Source organism: Anguilla rostrata, chromosome 5 (genome assembly GCF_018555375.3).
Source record: "Anguilla rostrata isolate EN2019 chromosome 5, ASM1855537v3, whole genome shotgun sequence".
Taxonomy (NCBI): domain Eukaryota; kingdom Metazoa; phylum Chordata; class Actinopteri; order Anguilliformes; family Anguillidae; genus Anguilla; species Anguilla rostrata.
In genome coordinates, this window is record NC_057937.1 from 33281176 (window position 1) to 33298474 (window position 17299).

The following is a 17299-nucleotide window of genomic DNA, read 5'->3' on the forward strand; positions in this document are numbered from 1 at the left end:
CATCCACTCGACACGAAAGAAAGCTTCCGGCTTCACTTTCAATGAGGGCCCTGCCTTTCAAATTGCTTTGGTGTCCTACAAAATTACCATATGAGAGGGTATTTACAACTCTACAAAATTTCCCTGTGTTTCTATGAAAGTTGCGTCTACCCCTATGATGGAACGGAATGAAAAGCCTGCCTTACTTGTTGCATGCAATTAGGCCTCAACAAAAGACAGCGGAGGCAGTTTAACATTTCATGGGGCTGTAATTATTCTTTAACTGTTAGAAAGTGCCGTCCCCCAGGAGCTAATTACTGAAAAGCGCTCATCACACACAAGATATATACAAACAAATCCTTCAAGCACAAAGTCGATGTTTAAACATTAAAAGGGACGAATTCTGGAAGCCATACAATTCAGTTTGGTTCAGTTAATTGCTAATAAGAATTGCAGCTCTGCTGTGTTAGATAATTATGACACCAAATCACACCTCAAAAGAAGGGCCCCTGGCTGACTGTAATGTGGATCTAATAATCAGTGTAAAAGTAATCAAGCACAAACGCAGATAGGCTGCTAGGGATGTACGCTGCACAGCCGGCTTATTAAGGGTATTACGCGGACATTCCAGAGCGCTGGGACAGTCGCGATCGCGGGGGGAGCGCCGGCACATCAAAGCAAGCGGCGGGTTCGTCGTCCTGACGTCAGTCATCCCGGGAGCGGTGGCGTAAAGAGCGTCCAGCAGGAGGCGCTCTATCCCCCTCCTCAAAACAAGCACTCTCCTCGGCTGTCTCGGCGAAACCGAGGGCCGCTTTGTTTCCTTGGAGACCGATGCCTTCGGATTGGTTCCTGCAAATGCGTGATTGACAGAACCCGCTAGCCCCGCCCAATAACAACACTGGGTCACGACGCCATGTTCTCCCATTGCGAGTTCAAATCCACTTCCTGATTCAGAAGAGAGCCTCCAAGATACAAATTGGCTCCCTGTCTTTTTGTGGTTGCAGTTGTTTCTTGTTTTTTTTTTGTAGCAAAGGGCTAACTGTTAATACAGGCCCTTCTAATACTACATACATGCTTTGATTTTCCCATTTTATGGGGGGAAAACACACAAACACACAAAACACAAGCACAAAAAATAACTGATGCCTCAGTGATGTGTAGTAACATTTTAAAGACCTGCGTGGTGTGGCGATGCTATGTATTTGTATTGTTTGTATTGTTCTCAAGATTGAACAGTAGTCTCGGCTGTGCCACAACATTAGAATCCAATTTAGAGGATTTAACGTTTTGTTTTAACAGCATTGCAGCCCATTATAGAGCAATATGCAGCTGTTTTAGATTTATTTTTCTGCATGATATGATTGGTCCTTTTAAAATATACAATAGGACAGTTTACCTATTGCTTCCCCTGTGTGTCACTGCCTTTAGATTCATGTTTCTCAACAGCTGATGATTATTTCAATAATATAAGGAATTAATTCAGTACGCATCTAGTACAGTAGCCACTGCATGTCATGTCAAAGAAAACATAAGAAGGATCCCCATATCCTTCCTCCTGTTTGCTCTGTACAAACCCGTATTATTTATAATTTATGCCCAAAAAGAAAATTGCTTCACTGAAAGCTTCTTATTTCGCAGTCACAATCAAGGCCATTGTGTCATGTTGAGTATATGGTTGGAGACAGCAGGGAGAAACTGACCCAAACTATCATCACAAATCATCTATCTGAACAAATATTCCTGTGTTCTCTAACACAACGATTTGCAAAACAGCAAGCATTGCTACAAATATACATCAAAGAGGATTACATTCTATCATGACCTGTGATTATTTTCTCAATTATTCAAAAATGGGGGAAGTGTACAATATGCACTCTGTCATAATCACCAGGAGCCGTAGATGGGGCTGGAAATGTTTTTTTTATTTATTTATGTTTTTTTTTTTTAAGATTTTAGATGTTCTAATTGCTGCTAGGAGCTCTCAACACAAGGTTAGCAATCTGACAACATAAAACAGGATGATGATATGATGCATGAAAGCAGCAGCTATTACGTCAGTCGGGTCTTAATGTGGGTGTGAATGAGAGCGAGAAACAAAGCAGGCTAAATCCTATTTGGGTTCAGAAGGAGCCTGTACGGGAAGTTATCAACCAGTGCTAATACTGCTAATAGGATGTTCCAGTCTAAATGGGAGCTCATGTTAATACCAAGATTCCCATTCATGCTGGAAATTGTAGCTTTAAATTACAGTTTAATGCTCTAGATTTTTTAATAAAAAAAGCCCCCCAAAAAACCTTCACAGTAACACAAAAATTACCGCAGCATCCGAATTGAGCATCAGTTTCCTATTGTCAGCCAATTACTATGCAATCTCTTTCTTATGACTGAATGGCTCACTGTTAGCAAATAATGAAAAGGCAATTATGGCCAAGCTGTGTTCATATTACCCTCTTCATTTTATGCGGGCTGTAATTATTGTCAATCCTAGAGGCTTACTCTACCATGGAGAGGCACCAGGGAAGAAAATGGAGTGGGTTGGTGCATGGAAAATTGCAAATGTCACAGCTACCTTTTTATCAGTGGTGCTAGACCTTTACGTGCGCACATGCGCATGTGCGCGTACACGCATGCACAGACACACACACACATGCACGCACAAACACACGCACACACACACACACGCACACCCATGCACAAGCAACACACACACACATGCATACACACACGCATGCACGTACACACAGAAACACACACACGCGTACACACACTCATTGTGCACGCATACACTCATACACAGAGAAAACTCTCCTCCTGAGATTCCTTGCCACCGGGGAGTTTATCTTGCCACTGTTTGAGTGTTGTTTCTTCCCATCCCATGGGGAGTTTCTTTTTTTTTTTTTTACCTCACTTGCTGCTTTTGTGGAGGTTCAGACTTTCCCAATTTTCTTATTTCCTGTTATCCTGCATCTTTGTGACATCTTTGTGACAGTGTCTCTGAAATAAGCACTATACAATTAAAATTTGAAATGAAATAACTACACACACACACACACAGTAACACATAAACACACTCGCTATCGTCTCCACACACAAGTGTACAATAAACAAACACAAGCAGTTACACACGAGCATATAGAAAATGCATTGCAGCAGAACTATACACACATACACACAAACACAAATCATAATAAATATTCAGAGACGCACGATGCAGACAGCCTCACGGCATGCGCATATACACAAGCGCGCGAACATACACACATGCACGGCCCGCATGTGTGTTTTGCAAATTCTTCACCTCAAGCTGTTGCAGCAACTGAAGCAAAGTGCTGGCGGCAGAAAAATATCATATGCCGTTTTTGTTCTTTTTTCATTTTTTTTTTGGTAAACCAGTAATTCTCTGAAGACCAATATTTTTATTTTTTTTGCGCATGTCTGTCTGGTAACAGAGCCCCGGAAACAGTCCTTTTACCTTGTCTCTCATTAACGGCGCCCGTGCTGTTTCGTAATGGAGAGCGGCGTGTAAGTGATCCACTTTTACGCGTTTTTGATCCGGTACGCCGGGAGGAAGTCTGCCACACGCGGACACCCTTTCCCCGGGATTAAAAAAAAGAGGAAAGAGAGGAGAGAGAAGAGAGGGATTGTGACACGCCTGACAAGAGTTATTCCTTTTTAATGGGCACCGGTGACCCTTAAAAATACATTTCATCGAAACTTCCCTCAGATTCAAAAAAAAAAGAAGCAGGGAATACATCATTAGAGTCACACATCAATAACGGCTCTGCATATCAAGTTGACTGAGTGGCACGGAAGAGGGGAGGGGATGCTGGGAAGGGGGAGGAAAAAGAAAGGCAAATCTTTTGTCAATACACTTGCATGCATTCATGTCAAATCAAAGGGAATAAACAATGTCGTGATTTTTTTTCTCTACCCAGACAGCCAGGAAGCAAAATTACAAACACGACTCCGACAAGAGAGAATTCAAGGTCAACCTTAAAGCCCCTAAACTGCACATTTTTTTTTTTGTTTTGTTTTTTGAAGCGGCGCGCCAAATTTGTGCCGACAACTCTGGCAACCGGCGCGTGCGCTCATAATCGTCGCTTGAAAGTTTTCGGAGGAGCGCTGGCTTATTGTGCTGAACACGACTGTTGAAGAGAGACATGAAAATGGGACATATTTTTTTAAAGGAGCGAGCAATCGCGCGCAAGCTTTTAAAATCTCGACTGAAGGCTGTCGCTGACGCGAAACGTTTCCTCGCCCCGGCTCAAAACAAAAAGGGAACACAGCAACGTCAAATCCGCATCCAGGAGAAAAACGGGCCTTTCACAGTTCAGAACTTTCTAAGTTCTCATAGTAGATATATTCATGAAATGGCTGGCTTATTTATGCTTCCTGCTTAATAATTTATTTACCCATGCGATGGGGGGTGGGGTTTGGGGGGGGGGTGTTCAATGTAGTCATTACAGCTCATTCGACTGTCAGTTTGGCAGACAGCGATACATCCCATGTTTGACTTCTTGTGTTACTGAAGTTGCTGTTTTTTGGTTTCCTGACCAGGTGGCAATGAGGTGTGGTTATCACAGTACCAGGCACGAAAACAAACCAAAGATGCCAATTAGCATGGAAAATAGGACTGTGAATTATTTCCATATCCAATGCAGCAACTTTGTGAACTCCAGAAAATTAAAAAAAAAAAAAAACAGTTTGTTTTCTTGCTGTAGAAATAAAACAAGTGCTACATCTTACCGGTATTGCAGGAACATTTGTACATACTTTTTTTCCAGATCATAAAACTACAACAAAAAAACCCATCAAAGCTAAAAGATTTTTGTGAAACGTTCTAGAAAAAAATAAGAGGGGGGCATTTGCTAGCATCACATTTAAATTGAGCCTCCAAATAAGGATTTATTTAATGCTGTCAGTGACGCAACATTGAGTGCTAATCCTCCATATGAAACAACATCAGTAAAGTTGTGTTTGAGCAACTCTGTGTTCCAGTTCCAGGTATCCTCTTCTTCACCTTGGCACTTCCTCAAAATGTTTCTCACCAAGTCTCACTGCCAAATTTCAAAACCCCTTTTTCCAGCCGTTTGGTTTAATGACACTTATTTCACAATAACAAGTTGAGTGAAATTGTAAACAACTAACTGCGTTAAATGCAATACAAAAGAGAGACCTTTGCCCAGTCGGTTATTAAACAAAAATAAACACAAGTTACGGCGTGTGCTCAAAGAAGCTCTTCAGTTATCGAAACCATCTTTCAAGTGTTTTCTTTGATTGTGCACCAGACCTCGGATGCCCACGCCTGCAAAGTCATACAAGACTGTTTGAATAAAAACTGGAATTCCTACAGTAATCGGTGCCCAAGGACACACAGGCATGAATGCCTGAAGCTGTGGAAATGCAACCCGGCTAGTAATCCCGACGCTGTGAAAGAGATCCAAAAGAAAAAAAGAGGGGTTTACACAGTCCATACAAGTCCAGCCCTGAGCGTGATATTCCCATATGGTCAGCTACAGTGCTATATTCTTACCACAAATTACATAAATCCATCATCAGACTAATACGGGGTTGTTTGTCTAACTGGAACACGAGAGTGTACGTAATCCAAGCTGAATTGTGTTTTTATGATTAAAATTCACTTCGGGGCCTATTCAGACCTGAGATACATGTGCGCGTGAGTCAACTTAAGGGCGAAAGTACACACTTTGGCAGTTTAAGCACATTTAGACGAGGGTGCTTAATGGTGCTTTAGTGAAGGGGATCAAGATAGGGGCATGGTACGGAATTTGAGGGTGTGCCCCATGTTAAGCCAAACTTGATAGGATGCAACATTAGGTAGACCGCATGTGTTAGCGGTTTTTAATGATTTGTCCACACATATATATATATATATATATATATTGTGTGATATATATGTCTAATTATGAATGTAAATGACCATTATCATTGTCATTCTTTAATTCCGAAATGATTTCGATCAACTATTAATTAGTTTGAAGAAAAAAAAAACAAATTTATGATTATTTGATGTATAATTATGAATTCCAAGATTACATATGTATTGAAGAAAACAAATTGCTCTTCAATATTAATAGTTTATATAACTACCACTTAAAATGGCAGCAGTAAAATACAAATAAACTGAATGAATACAGTCATGTACACTTTCTGTTATGCTATTTAACCTGGCTTTCTGTTATGTTTGCTGTTGATTGAAGCTCTTTAAGCCTGTTGGTATTGCTAAAAAAAACACGGCAGTTACTGTTTTTATCAATTGAGTTTTAAGTGACTAGTTTATTTTAAAAGTTGGCAGGGGTTGAGCGAGGAAGCCTGTCAGTCCTGTTTTATTTGGAAAGGGAAACCGCATCACTCTTCCCGGTTCTAAAACCAAAGAAAGCAGGATGTCGTTTATCGAGAGATTCCGCGTAATCTCGCAGTGAACCGAAGCACCCCGCGGGCGGGCTAATGCACTCTGTGACATAATAACGGGTTGAGGCCTGCCAGCGGGTTGCTCGCGGGAGTCCAAAGACAACAGCACACACTACCCCGGCACGGTAGGACACTTCCCCAGCGCCTTTTAGATCTTTGATCATTACTAATCGTGGCCATGGCTGTACAGAAAAGGAAGAGGAAGCACAATGTTTTCAACCTGAGATAGTGAACACCGCGTCCATCTCTCAGGAATTCATAAATTACACACAGAGGAAAAAGGTATATACATGGAAGCTATGTGGCGTGCATCTGTGAGAGCATGGATCAAATGTGTGTGCGTGTGTGTGTGTGTGTGTGTGTTTGCATACACACACGTGCATCTGTGTGTGTTTTTGTGGTGTGTGCATGTGAATTTGCATACACTGCATACAAGTGCATAAATGTCACTATGTGTTCTCCCCACAAAAGTGATCTCTTCAAAGACAAACACAGTAATTACTTCTCACACATTCACAGTCCAATTCCAACATTACAGTTTGGGTGGGAACACTTCAAGTTCCCTCCACCTGCATTATACAGTGGATCTCTAGTGAAAATGGATTGGATTAACTGACATAATTACTGTAATCTTCAGGGGCAGCAGACTTTAAACATCTACCAAACTCATCCTGCTCAAAACCTATTGGCTGACTTAAAAAATGAGTGGCACTCCTGCATGAAAAATAAAAATAATGATAATCTTTAGGTTCATAAATATGAATTGCTCATTTACAGACACACAAATGCATTGTGATTCCATAATTGTTAAAAACAAGATATTGAAATGATATATCTCAATAAACCAATGTAAATAAATAATAAAAACTTAAATAAATAGACAAAGAAATTAGTGTGTGTGTGTGTGTGTGTTTGTGTGTGTGTGCATGCATCTGAGTTTAATCCTAAAAAGTACAGCCCTTTCATATCTCCCTATCGTTTCAGTGGTTGAATTGAGCTGAAAAAATATTGAAATCATATTTATATATTCCATTAAAATTCACATACAGATACACACGTTTTTTGAAAATATTTTTAAAACATTAGCATTCTATTTTTTCCATTCTTTCCAGTGGCATATTAAGAAAATTAATTCAAAAATATTCAAGTCTGATTTGAAGAGAATATGAAAATATTAAATGTTGCCCTAATTGTATCTTCATCACTGTAGTCATAAATAACTGAGACAAATGTGAGAATCCATGTCAGTTGCTATTTGGAAAGCAGGGATAAAGAGAGGTGTCAGAGCATATTTTCCAATGGAATGCTGACGTGTTCCTAATGACACATCACTTGTCATGCATCTCAAGACAGCCCACATCTCCAGGCTTCTCTCAAACTCCACAGAGAGTCCACTCTGACCTTCCAGCTCCGACCCACCCACTCGTTAGGTCTGAGGTTTCAATAATCCCTTAATTAGGCCCTGGGACCGTGCCCTGCACAGACACACACACACACACACACACATAGACACATGCACACACACACACACAGACACATGCGCACACACACACACACTCACACACACGTACGCACACACACACACTCACACGCACACACACAGAAAAAAAAAATATTCATGCACACACACACATACAAACACACACACACGGTAGGGAAATAAAATGTCCAGTACGCCAATTTCTGATTAGCACACAAGTTACCAAAACCCATACCCCTCCTCTAGTCTCTAGACCCAGAGACACAGGAACAGAGACACCTGTTCTTAAAAACGGGCAGTGAAATATCGGCTGGTTCGGGTGGGGGGGGGGGGGGGGCAAAGTACGTGTAACACCACCAACCGATGGGCATTGGACCCCGCCCCCTCATCCCCACTCGGCCATCAGGCAGGCCTCGTCAGTCTGCGGTGTGGGACAGGTGGAGGCAGGGATCTCTGGCCTCGGGTTTCTCCCGCGTGCGCGTCCCAGTGGTTCAAGAGCCCTCCCCGGACCTGCAACCGGTCACGTAGCAAGCCGCCCGCTTCCTGCCAGCCCCCACGAGCCACCGCGCCAACCCCCACACCGAATGTAATCTCCCGTAGAAAAAAATAATGAACTCAGCGCGGGCTGCGTTTGATAATTCTGCATGATGTTAAGGATTCCTTTTTTTTTTTCCTCCTCAATGCACGAAAATGAAAAGAACTGCCACCTGGACACCAGATACAGGGGCTTTATGAATTCCTCCTTGAATATTCTAATAAAGTCAGAAAGGAAAGAGAAATCAAAGCGCTTCCTGGCTGCCCACAGCTCGACTTCTGAAGGCAAAGCCTATTTTTAGGCCCTAACCTAAACCAGCAGTCCCTCAGACTAAACTGGACCGCCGCGATCCCAGATGTTGCGACGGACACAAAAGATCCGGCCAGCGGCGACTTCTGAGCGTCTGAATTCCGATGACATCACGGGAGGGAGGCAGCGGAGAAGGCCGCGCGATGGACAGGTGGAACCACTTTAACTCAAGTTGGCGCCCGTCCAGAGCGGGAACCCGCCCACCCCTGCCCAATCAATGACGTGCTCCCTCACCTGACAATGCTCCCATAAACCCATTCACTCTCTTTCCGCACGAACAAGTCTTTATGTTTGCCCCACTGTTCTCTCAGGTGGTGAGGTGACCTAAGATGGCTTCACTCCTTATTGCTTTTCAGCACCTCCCATGCATTATTCACAGCTAAATGACAGTCCTGCTCATGGAATATGCTTATGAGCATGAAGTGCGTTTATGACTACCAAGCATCACGCACTCGATAGCGCTTTGCTTTGATTCCCTTCCGTGCCAAGTTAATTACCTCATTATACTTTCAAGAGGGCTTTTGTTTGCTTCCGCGAGAAAATTTTTTATAAAGCCAGGGCTGGATGAGATGCGCTGTTTGCTTTGCAACCGGAGTCGAGCCGGAGGGTGAGTGTTGGGGAGCCGGGGTACGAGGGCTATTTGTTTCCCCTCTGCCTGACTCCCCCATTCGAAGACCCCCTCGAACAGACCTCCGTCTCACAAATGACATGTCTCCTCTCTTCTCCTGTGTCGTGTCTCTAAATAAAGACTCAATCTGAATCCTGGTGGTGGTGAGTGTTAAAGTGTGATGCTGATTTACGGGGTGCAGAAACCTTTGTTTAGGCTCTTGGGAAGACTTTTGTAGGCCAGCCAGGTTATGTAAACAGAGCATTAGCCTCAGCAAATAGCACAGTGCCTGCCATTACTAAAGTTCAACACATTTCTAGACTCAAAATAGCTTTGTCTCGATGCACTTTGTATTAAAAATATTAATACACATTTTCTTGTTCGCGTGGCCACATTTCATGCTCAGGACAAAGACATATTTTACTTGATTTGGCTCTGCACTCAACACTTTTTATACACAGCCACCCCCCTCCCCAACCACCCATTTCAGGGAACCATAGTGTTTGGGACATATTCATGTTATGTAAATGAAAGTAGTTATATTTTGTTGCATATTTTTTGCATGTAATCTCTTTTCTTCTCCAGAGTATCTTCTCTTCAGCATATGAAACACATGTTCACTTTCATTCAGATTGGGTGAATGGCTTAGCCAGTCAAGAATTTTCCAGTTTTTGGCTTTGAAAGACTTTTTTCTTGCCTTAGCACTATGTTGGAGATCATTGTCTTACTGTAGAATGAAGCGCTGTCCAATGAGTTTGGAGGCATTGGTTGAACTTGAGCAGATAAGATGCTTCACGTTCTGTATACTTCAGAATCCATTCCGCTACTGATATCTGCAAAACCATAACACCCACACAACCGTGTTTCTCAGATGGGGAGGGGTGTTTTGGAGCTTGGGCAGCTCCTTTAGGCATCAACACTTTGCTCTTGCCATTATTCTGATACAAGTGAATCTTGGTTTCATCTTTCCAGAAGGACTTTTCCCAGAACTCTGCAGGTTCTTTTAGGTACTTATTATCAAACTGTAACCTGGCCATCCTGTTTTTTGCAGTTAACTAGTGGTTTGCATCTTGCACTCCAGCCTCTGTAGTTCTGTTAGTGAAGTATTCTGCAGACAGCAGTTACTGACACATCCACGCCTGCTTCCTGAAGAGTGTTTCTGATCTGTCAGACAGTGTTTGTGGGTTTTTCTTCATTATGATGAGAATATTTTGGTCATCAGCTGTAGAGGGAATACCTACCAGGCTTACCAAGCCCTTTGTGATTACTGAACTCACCAGTACTCTCTTTGTTCTTAATGGTGTTCCAAACTGTTGCTTTTGGTAAGCCTAAGGTTTGGTCTATGTCTTTGTTTTTCTTCTTTCTCAGCCTCATAATGGCTTCCTTGACTTTCATTGGCACAACTCTGTAAAAATAACTGAAGCCATTTGTCCCAAATATTATAGCCCCCTGAAATGGTGGGGCTATGTATTAATGCAGTAATTTCTAAAGGGTGAAACCAAAGTGTAACAAAATACCCTTTAGGAAGCTGAGAATCTGCATTTTAATGACATGTGAATAGTTTGGTTACAATTTAAAAATTGTGGAGTACAGATTAAAATCAAGAAAACATATGCCTTTGTCCCAATCTTTATGGAGCTCACTGTATACACTGTATATATAGAGATAAAATGGCTCACCCTAAAAACTGGCTACTGGCACAAGTACGTGATAAGAAGTCAGCGACCAAGTTACCTAGTTTGCTAATGTTTTTGTGCGTTCACAGTAAAATAACCTGATTGTCTAACCATGAAATAACCTAGGCCTTCCTAGCTCACCAGTTCCTTGGCATTATGGCTCTGAATGTTGCGATGCCCTTTCCTGTCAAGTTCAATATCAATGTCAGTGGACATCAGTAAACTAAATAGTTAAGATAGCAATGGCTAACATTAAAACTGTCCAAGATGGAAAAGTGAAGAACTACCTCATCATCCATTAAAGCATGGCTAGAGTTCAGTATAGTCTAATCAGAAAAGATAACTTTTTAATCATTTTTTAATATAAATTATTATATCATATATGCAATGCCACAAACATGAGTGGGTAACCCTTGGGAGTGCCTCCATATTGTTTTGCACAATGTTTTGTTATTCAAAATTAATTTCTTGACATTATTATTATTATTAGTAGTAGTAGTAGTAGTAGTAGTGCTGATGGTGGTGGTGGTTAATAATAATGTATAGCACTTACTGTGAAGGAAAAAGCTTGCATCAAACCACAGCCATTACCATTATCCTAATTCTCATCACTATCATCAACATCATCATCATCATCATCATCAATAGACTTCATGCTTCCTGTTCGTAGCACTGAAAGACTGAAAACAAATGGTTAACGAACGTGCCCATGAAGTGGTCTAGTTAGTGTGCCGTCAAACGGGCAAGTGCGACCCACAGCATATCACCGGAGTCTGACACCTGACCTCCAGTCGGCAGTGCGCCGCTACCCCGCAACGGCCCTGAGTCATGGCGAGACGGTCGATGTTCAAGGGCCTGCTTTAGTTGCCACGAACGCGCTCGCCGATGAAAAGCTCCTGGCCTCTGAAGGAAAAAAAAAAAAAAGGTCTCACTGAGACGCTCATCGTAAGAAATTACAGGGGTCCTGCGAATGTTACTTTCTTAAGGAGGTATCCATTTACAGTGAGCAACAGACTTGGCAAACGAGAAATTGCAGGCTCTGGACACCAACTGAAAAGCATTAGAAACAGCCTGCTTGGAATAATGAATGCACATTGTTTCCCCCCCCTCCATCCAGCTATCTTTCTTAATAGCACATTTATTAACATGTATTAATGTTGACTGATCATTGATAATATCATTTTAAAAATGAATAATCTGGTTTTCATCACTGATTTCATTAAGCATTCATAAATACATCATATTCATATGATAGTATCACCTGATGTGAGGATCTACAGTATTAAGAACATCTTTGTTCAATAGAAAGCCACTGATTTTTGGGACTGTTAGTATTGGGTTCACTGGTTCAAAGGATTATGCACAAAGGCCATGAATAGAGAATGAAACCCAGGGAATAGCTTTAGTTGGACAGCAGCCAAGTGTTTCTAAATCAACAGCAATAAGGCCCACTTCAAAGTTGAAGTTTAAGATGCCATTATGTATTCATGCTCACTGACAACAGCAGTATTAAGGACTAATAATGTTTCAGCTACCAACCAATTAGATCGGTCTAGATAAAAATAACAAATGCTGAACCAGTAAGTAATCCAACTCCAAGTTCACCTGTTCAAATGAAAACAAACATGCCCTACATTAAGCCCGGTATATCCCCGGCTCGACAGCTCCCTGTGATAATTAGCTTTGCCAGAAAGCACCTGAGGAAGAAAGGGAGCGGCTAAAAAAGTATTTCACGGTGCCGCGGCGCGGGCTGTCGAAATTAACGGCGCAAGGAACTCCAGCGTTCATCGCGATAAGAACAGGGAGGGCAGCGGGTATCGCGTACCGGAATCGGTCGCACTCGGGATTAGCATCTTCCCATTTTCAAAGCGGGGGCCATTTCGCTGTCCCTCAGACATCTGAGCCGAGCGCGCGCTAAGCGCCGCGAATTGTATATCAGACGCTAATGCAGACTTTTAATCCCATTTGCATTCATATTAGGTCCCGGGTATCTTCATCCAAAGATTTGCTTATTTGTCCGCTCCTCAGAGTTCAATAACTTTATGCATGATATCGGTATCTTCATAATTCCCATCTAGAAACCCAATTTATTTAAAATACATATCCGTGGAGAAGGTAAAAGGTACTTGGGGAACTTATTTGGAGGCTCTACAGATCAGTAAACATGCGCGCTCTATGGCGGGTAATGGAGTCTGTCGTACACGCACTGTCTGAGAATTAAATTCTCCTACAGGCTTCCCTGGTGGGGATCCGAAGGTTTAATCCTCACAGGCTGCTGCGGAAATCTTTCCCCCATAACAGCTTTGTGCTTCTCTGCACACACTCTCCCGGAGAGTGAGGGAGAAGCGTCTTGACCCATTTGCACTTTAATGAACCTCAATAATATTTAATAAACAGCGAAAGGCAGATACAGTAAATAGGCTTACTGGATGCGGCCAGAAGTTTCCAGCGTGTTGAACAGGCATTCCGGTGGCCACTTTGGGTGCATCCGTCAATCTACGATGGTGGAAAGCGTTTTGCACATGTCCATGTAGAGGAACAAATGCTGTGCCAAAATTCAGCTAAAGTGACATTGCTGCCACAATTAGGTGAGCAAGAAAACAAGAAAAATAGATGAAAAAAAATGCAGGGAATATAAAACAATAGGTTTTCAGAGTCTACATTTGAATTATTACTATAATAATAATAATAATAATAATAATAATAATACCCAGTGGAGATGAAATGTGATTGCATTATGCAAAAATTAGCATTGTTTGATTTATTATTTTCTTTGACAATATTTGACAGGAACACGATAAATAACTCAGGTTAAAATATCTATGTTTCTTTGTACCTATTTAAGAGATACTGTAAGGCAAGAGCACTTTAAAAGAATAAAAGGGGGAAACAATCAATAAGAACATGTAAAAACTATGCAAGTATCTTGACAGCGTAGGTCACATGCAGAGTCTGGGGTCATGCCGAAATTGTCCATCAGCCAGACAAGCAGAACTGATTTGGAGGCTAAATAATGCTTTAGATATTCAAAATTCTATATATATGCGAAAGGCTTCAGTGAACAGTGGATCTTCCCATCAGAGCGTCATTCTGCTTATAGATTCCTTTATGCAGCCCTGGTAAAATGCATCTGAATTTGGGCCTGAAAGGGGTCTTTAGTACGATGAGGCAGGTCAAAGCACACACAAAGCCTCTTTGGAATGCAGTGTGAAACTGTGTGCATGTGTGTGTGTGTGTACAATTGTCTCATAGCTGTGTTCCTCAACCAGTAATGTCACAAAGGATTCATATAGGCATGGTGATTTAATAATACTGGTTAATAAATTCCTACCAAAAGTTTAATTTCCATGTGTAACAGTTTGTATTGTCAACCTACACCTACAATGACCTAAAATCCAATAATATGTGCAACCAAGAACATATTATTTATTTATTTATTTTAGAAAATGATATTTCGTGAACACCAAACACGGTTATAACCCCAGTATTATGTTCAACCAAAATTGGTGAAGAAAATATTTGCAACCTTGTATCATGTATGAGTAACACAAATGTGACAACCCAGTGCAACAATATCGACTTATGCACAACCTTCTGTCTCTGTTATATCCCAGGTCCTGCTGCCAGCCGCTTAATGAAAACAATCAAAAATAACAAAGATGGCGAAAATAGAGCATAAAAACAGGGAAGGTGTGGTCAAGAAAAAGAAAGGGATTTTGACTGAGCGTTGACGGGTCGTAGACTATTTTTATAAATCAAATCCACATTGATGCAAGCATCCTTTTCTGACGTGCACGCCTGTAGTAAAAGGAACCAGATGATGGGCAACACTCGCCCCGGTGCTGCCAATTCGCCGGGTTCCTGTCAGTCACGAGCCTGACCGGAGCAAATTCGCGGCAGCGGACCCTTTTGCGTAGACCAAGCCGTTTGCTTGGGCCGTGCCTAAACCTCACAGCATGCCCATGCAGAAACGAGACGCAGCAGAAGGCTTCGAGAACCTTCACTGGTATTGCTCCGCTGGTTCCTTAGTGCACTGAGAAAATATAACTCCTAACGTTAAATGATCTCTGTTGTCATTTAAACATTTGAGACGGTTTTCACGTCGTGGGATTACCGTGGTTGCACCTTTCTTCGATCAAAATGATAAAGGGGTACAATGTGCCCTGAAGTTGTACAGTGACCTCTTGTAAGCACCTGGCTTTCAGTCTGTAAGGTCTGTCTCGTGGAAATAAAAGGCGAGTAAACAATATTGCATAAACAAAGTGGTAACATGACTTAAAAGTGAAGTCTGTGTCCATGAAAATATTTATGAACATTTTGCTTCTGTCTTGTGCTCCAAAAATAAGAGGAACAAGGAATTTGCTTGAAAACAAGAAGCTGACTTCAAAGCAAATGACAAACGGCAAAAACCGCTCTTTCCGTAATTCTCGGTAAAAGTCAAATTACAGTATCTTGGCGTGTTTGTCTAGTTCCTGCGATTACTTGAATTAAAGGGCATAAATTCCACATCCAGATGATGACTCGGTGTGTCCTTCCATTTTATCCAGACTGTTTTCAGTTGTTTTCCCCTGTTCCTAGGCCTGAGGCCTGCGGCCTGTGTCCCAGCCCGCTAACACCAAACCTGCACAAGATGTGTCCATCACCAGATGTACGCTGTTCCCAGCAGAAGAAACCACATTCCCTGTCTGGGCCTAGTCTCTGGGTCTTACCAATCTTCAGCATGATTTTTCTTTTTAAATATTGACGATTGCTGTTGCCTAGCAATAGGGACAGTCATTTTTGCGAAAAAGGAAAAATTGAAGTCCAGTAAAAAGTGGCTTAAAGGTAAAAACCTGGACCGACCTGTAATATAAAAGTTGAGAAGACATGCTTTATGCATGCTTAAATATATATGAATAAATCATATATGAGATATATATGAAAAAAGCATATTTGAGAAATCTCTCTGTCATGCAACCACACACACATTTACATGCGATCACAAGCACACACACGTACGCACACAGATTTGTATTGTAGTAGGCAATCTTAAAAATGTAAGTTCAAGAGATTCATCCGAAGGATCTCACCTGCAACTTGAGGGTGAGTGAGGGTGATTGGCCTGCTATTTGTTCAAGAAAAAATTAACTGAAGTTTCACAAGGCGGATGTAATAAATTACAAAGAAGCATCGCAGTGCCCACGGGAAGTCACAGACCAAGTATGAAGGTTTTATTGCAAGGTAGTAAAAGTTTTTATGTAGTAAAAGACAACTCTCCTGCCTTTTAATTGTAGCCATTTTTGGATTCAGTTTTAAAAAAACTAACAAATGGGCCAGTTTCAGGCAGAGCTCACTGGTGGCTCCTGTTAGCCCGCTAACTGTGGCGCGGGCTGCGGTTCGGCCTGAAGGGGAAAGTGTGTCTGGGGACAGTCTGAGACCTCGGCTACACGTGCGCCCCGCACCGTGACCAAGCCACCAGGATTTAAAGCGCAGAATCACCACCGGTGCCCTTTAGCGCTCCCCAGTCTGGTGGCTAGCGCGGCGACGCCGGGCTTAAATCACTCACGAAGAGCGATGGCGAAGCCTTTGGCGCCATGATTTACTCCCCGCCGCGGCGAGTCCGATGGGAGGAACATTAGCGCTAGAAAAATAAAATGAGATTGCTGCGCGCGACTCAGGAATTAGAGTTCCTCCTGAATGAGAGCAGAGGTAATATAAAAGGCTATCGCATTAACCTGCCCGGGGCACCTCTAATAGGGTCTGTGGCTTAAACTGATATATCAATTTACTTCCTTCTGGAGGACTTCAAAGCGTAGCTCATTCCTGCCACTGGCGTGCCCCCCCTGCCCCCCCCCCCCATCAATCTCTGTGCTCCGCCGGCGCTGCGGTCTCTCCGTGAGCCGAGAGCGGGGCCGCAGGTTGCGCGGGTTAGGCACACAAAGGTGGCGTTCAGCCCCTGTACCTCAGCTCAGTGTCTAACTCAGTCTGTACCATACCCTACTTCAACCCCCCCTCTCCCACCCCTGTGATCTCTGACATACAGAGTCCTGTGGTGGTTTTTTCCCCGTAACAACTGATCCAGGATCAGCTCTCCCCACCTTTATACTGAACCCTAAGCGTATGTAAGCTCAGGGGTTAAGGAGCTGTCAACACTAAACATGCCTCTCAGAGCATTTTAAGATCAGCATTTTTAACTCTCTCCACTAATTTACATTCACACTTGATTAAAAAAAAACATAAGTTGCTTTTCTTCAATGTCACAGGTTACCATTCCCAAATAAACTACAACTTATTTGGCTTAA

At 42.3% G+C, this 17299-nt stretch overlaps 1 long non-coding RNA gene across 1 annotated transcript in view; it reads right to left on the minus strand.

The window, feature by feature from the left end:
• Positions 1-3392: 3392 nt before the first annotated feature.
• LOC135255082 (uncharacterized) overlaps positions 3393-17299 on the minus strand; it is a 35786-nt gene continuing 21879 nt past the window's right edge. Inside the window, exon 4 of the long non-coding RNA XR_010330074.1 lies at positions 3393-3569. This is a non-coding gene — a long non-coding RNA (uncharacterized LOC135255082). The remainder of the gene's footprint in view (positions 3570-17299) is intronic.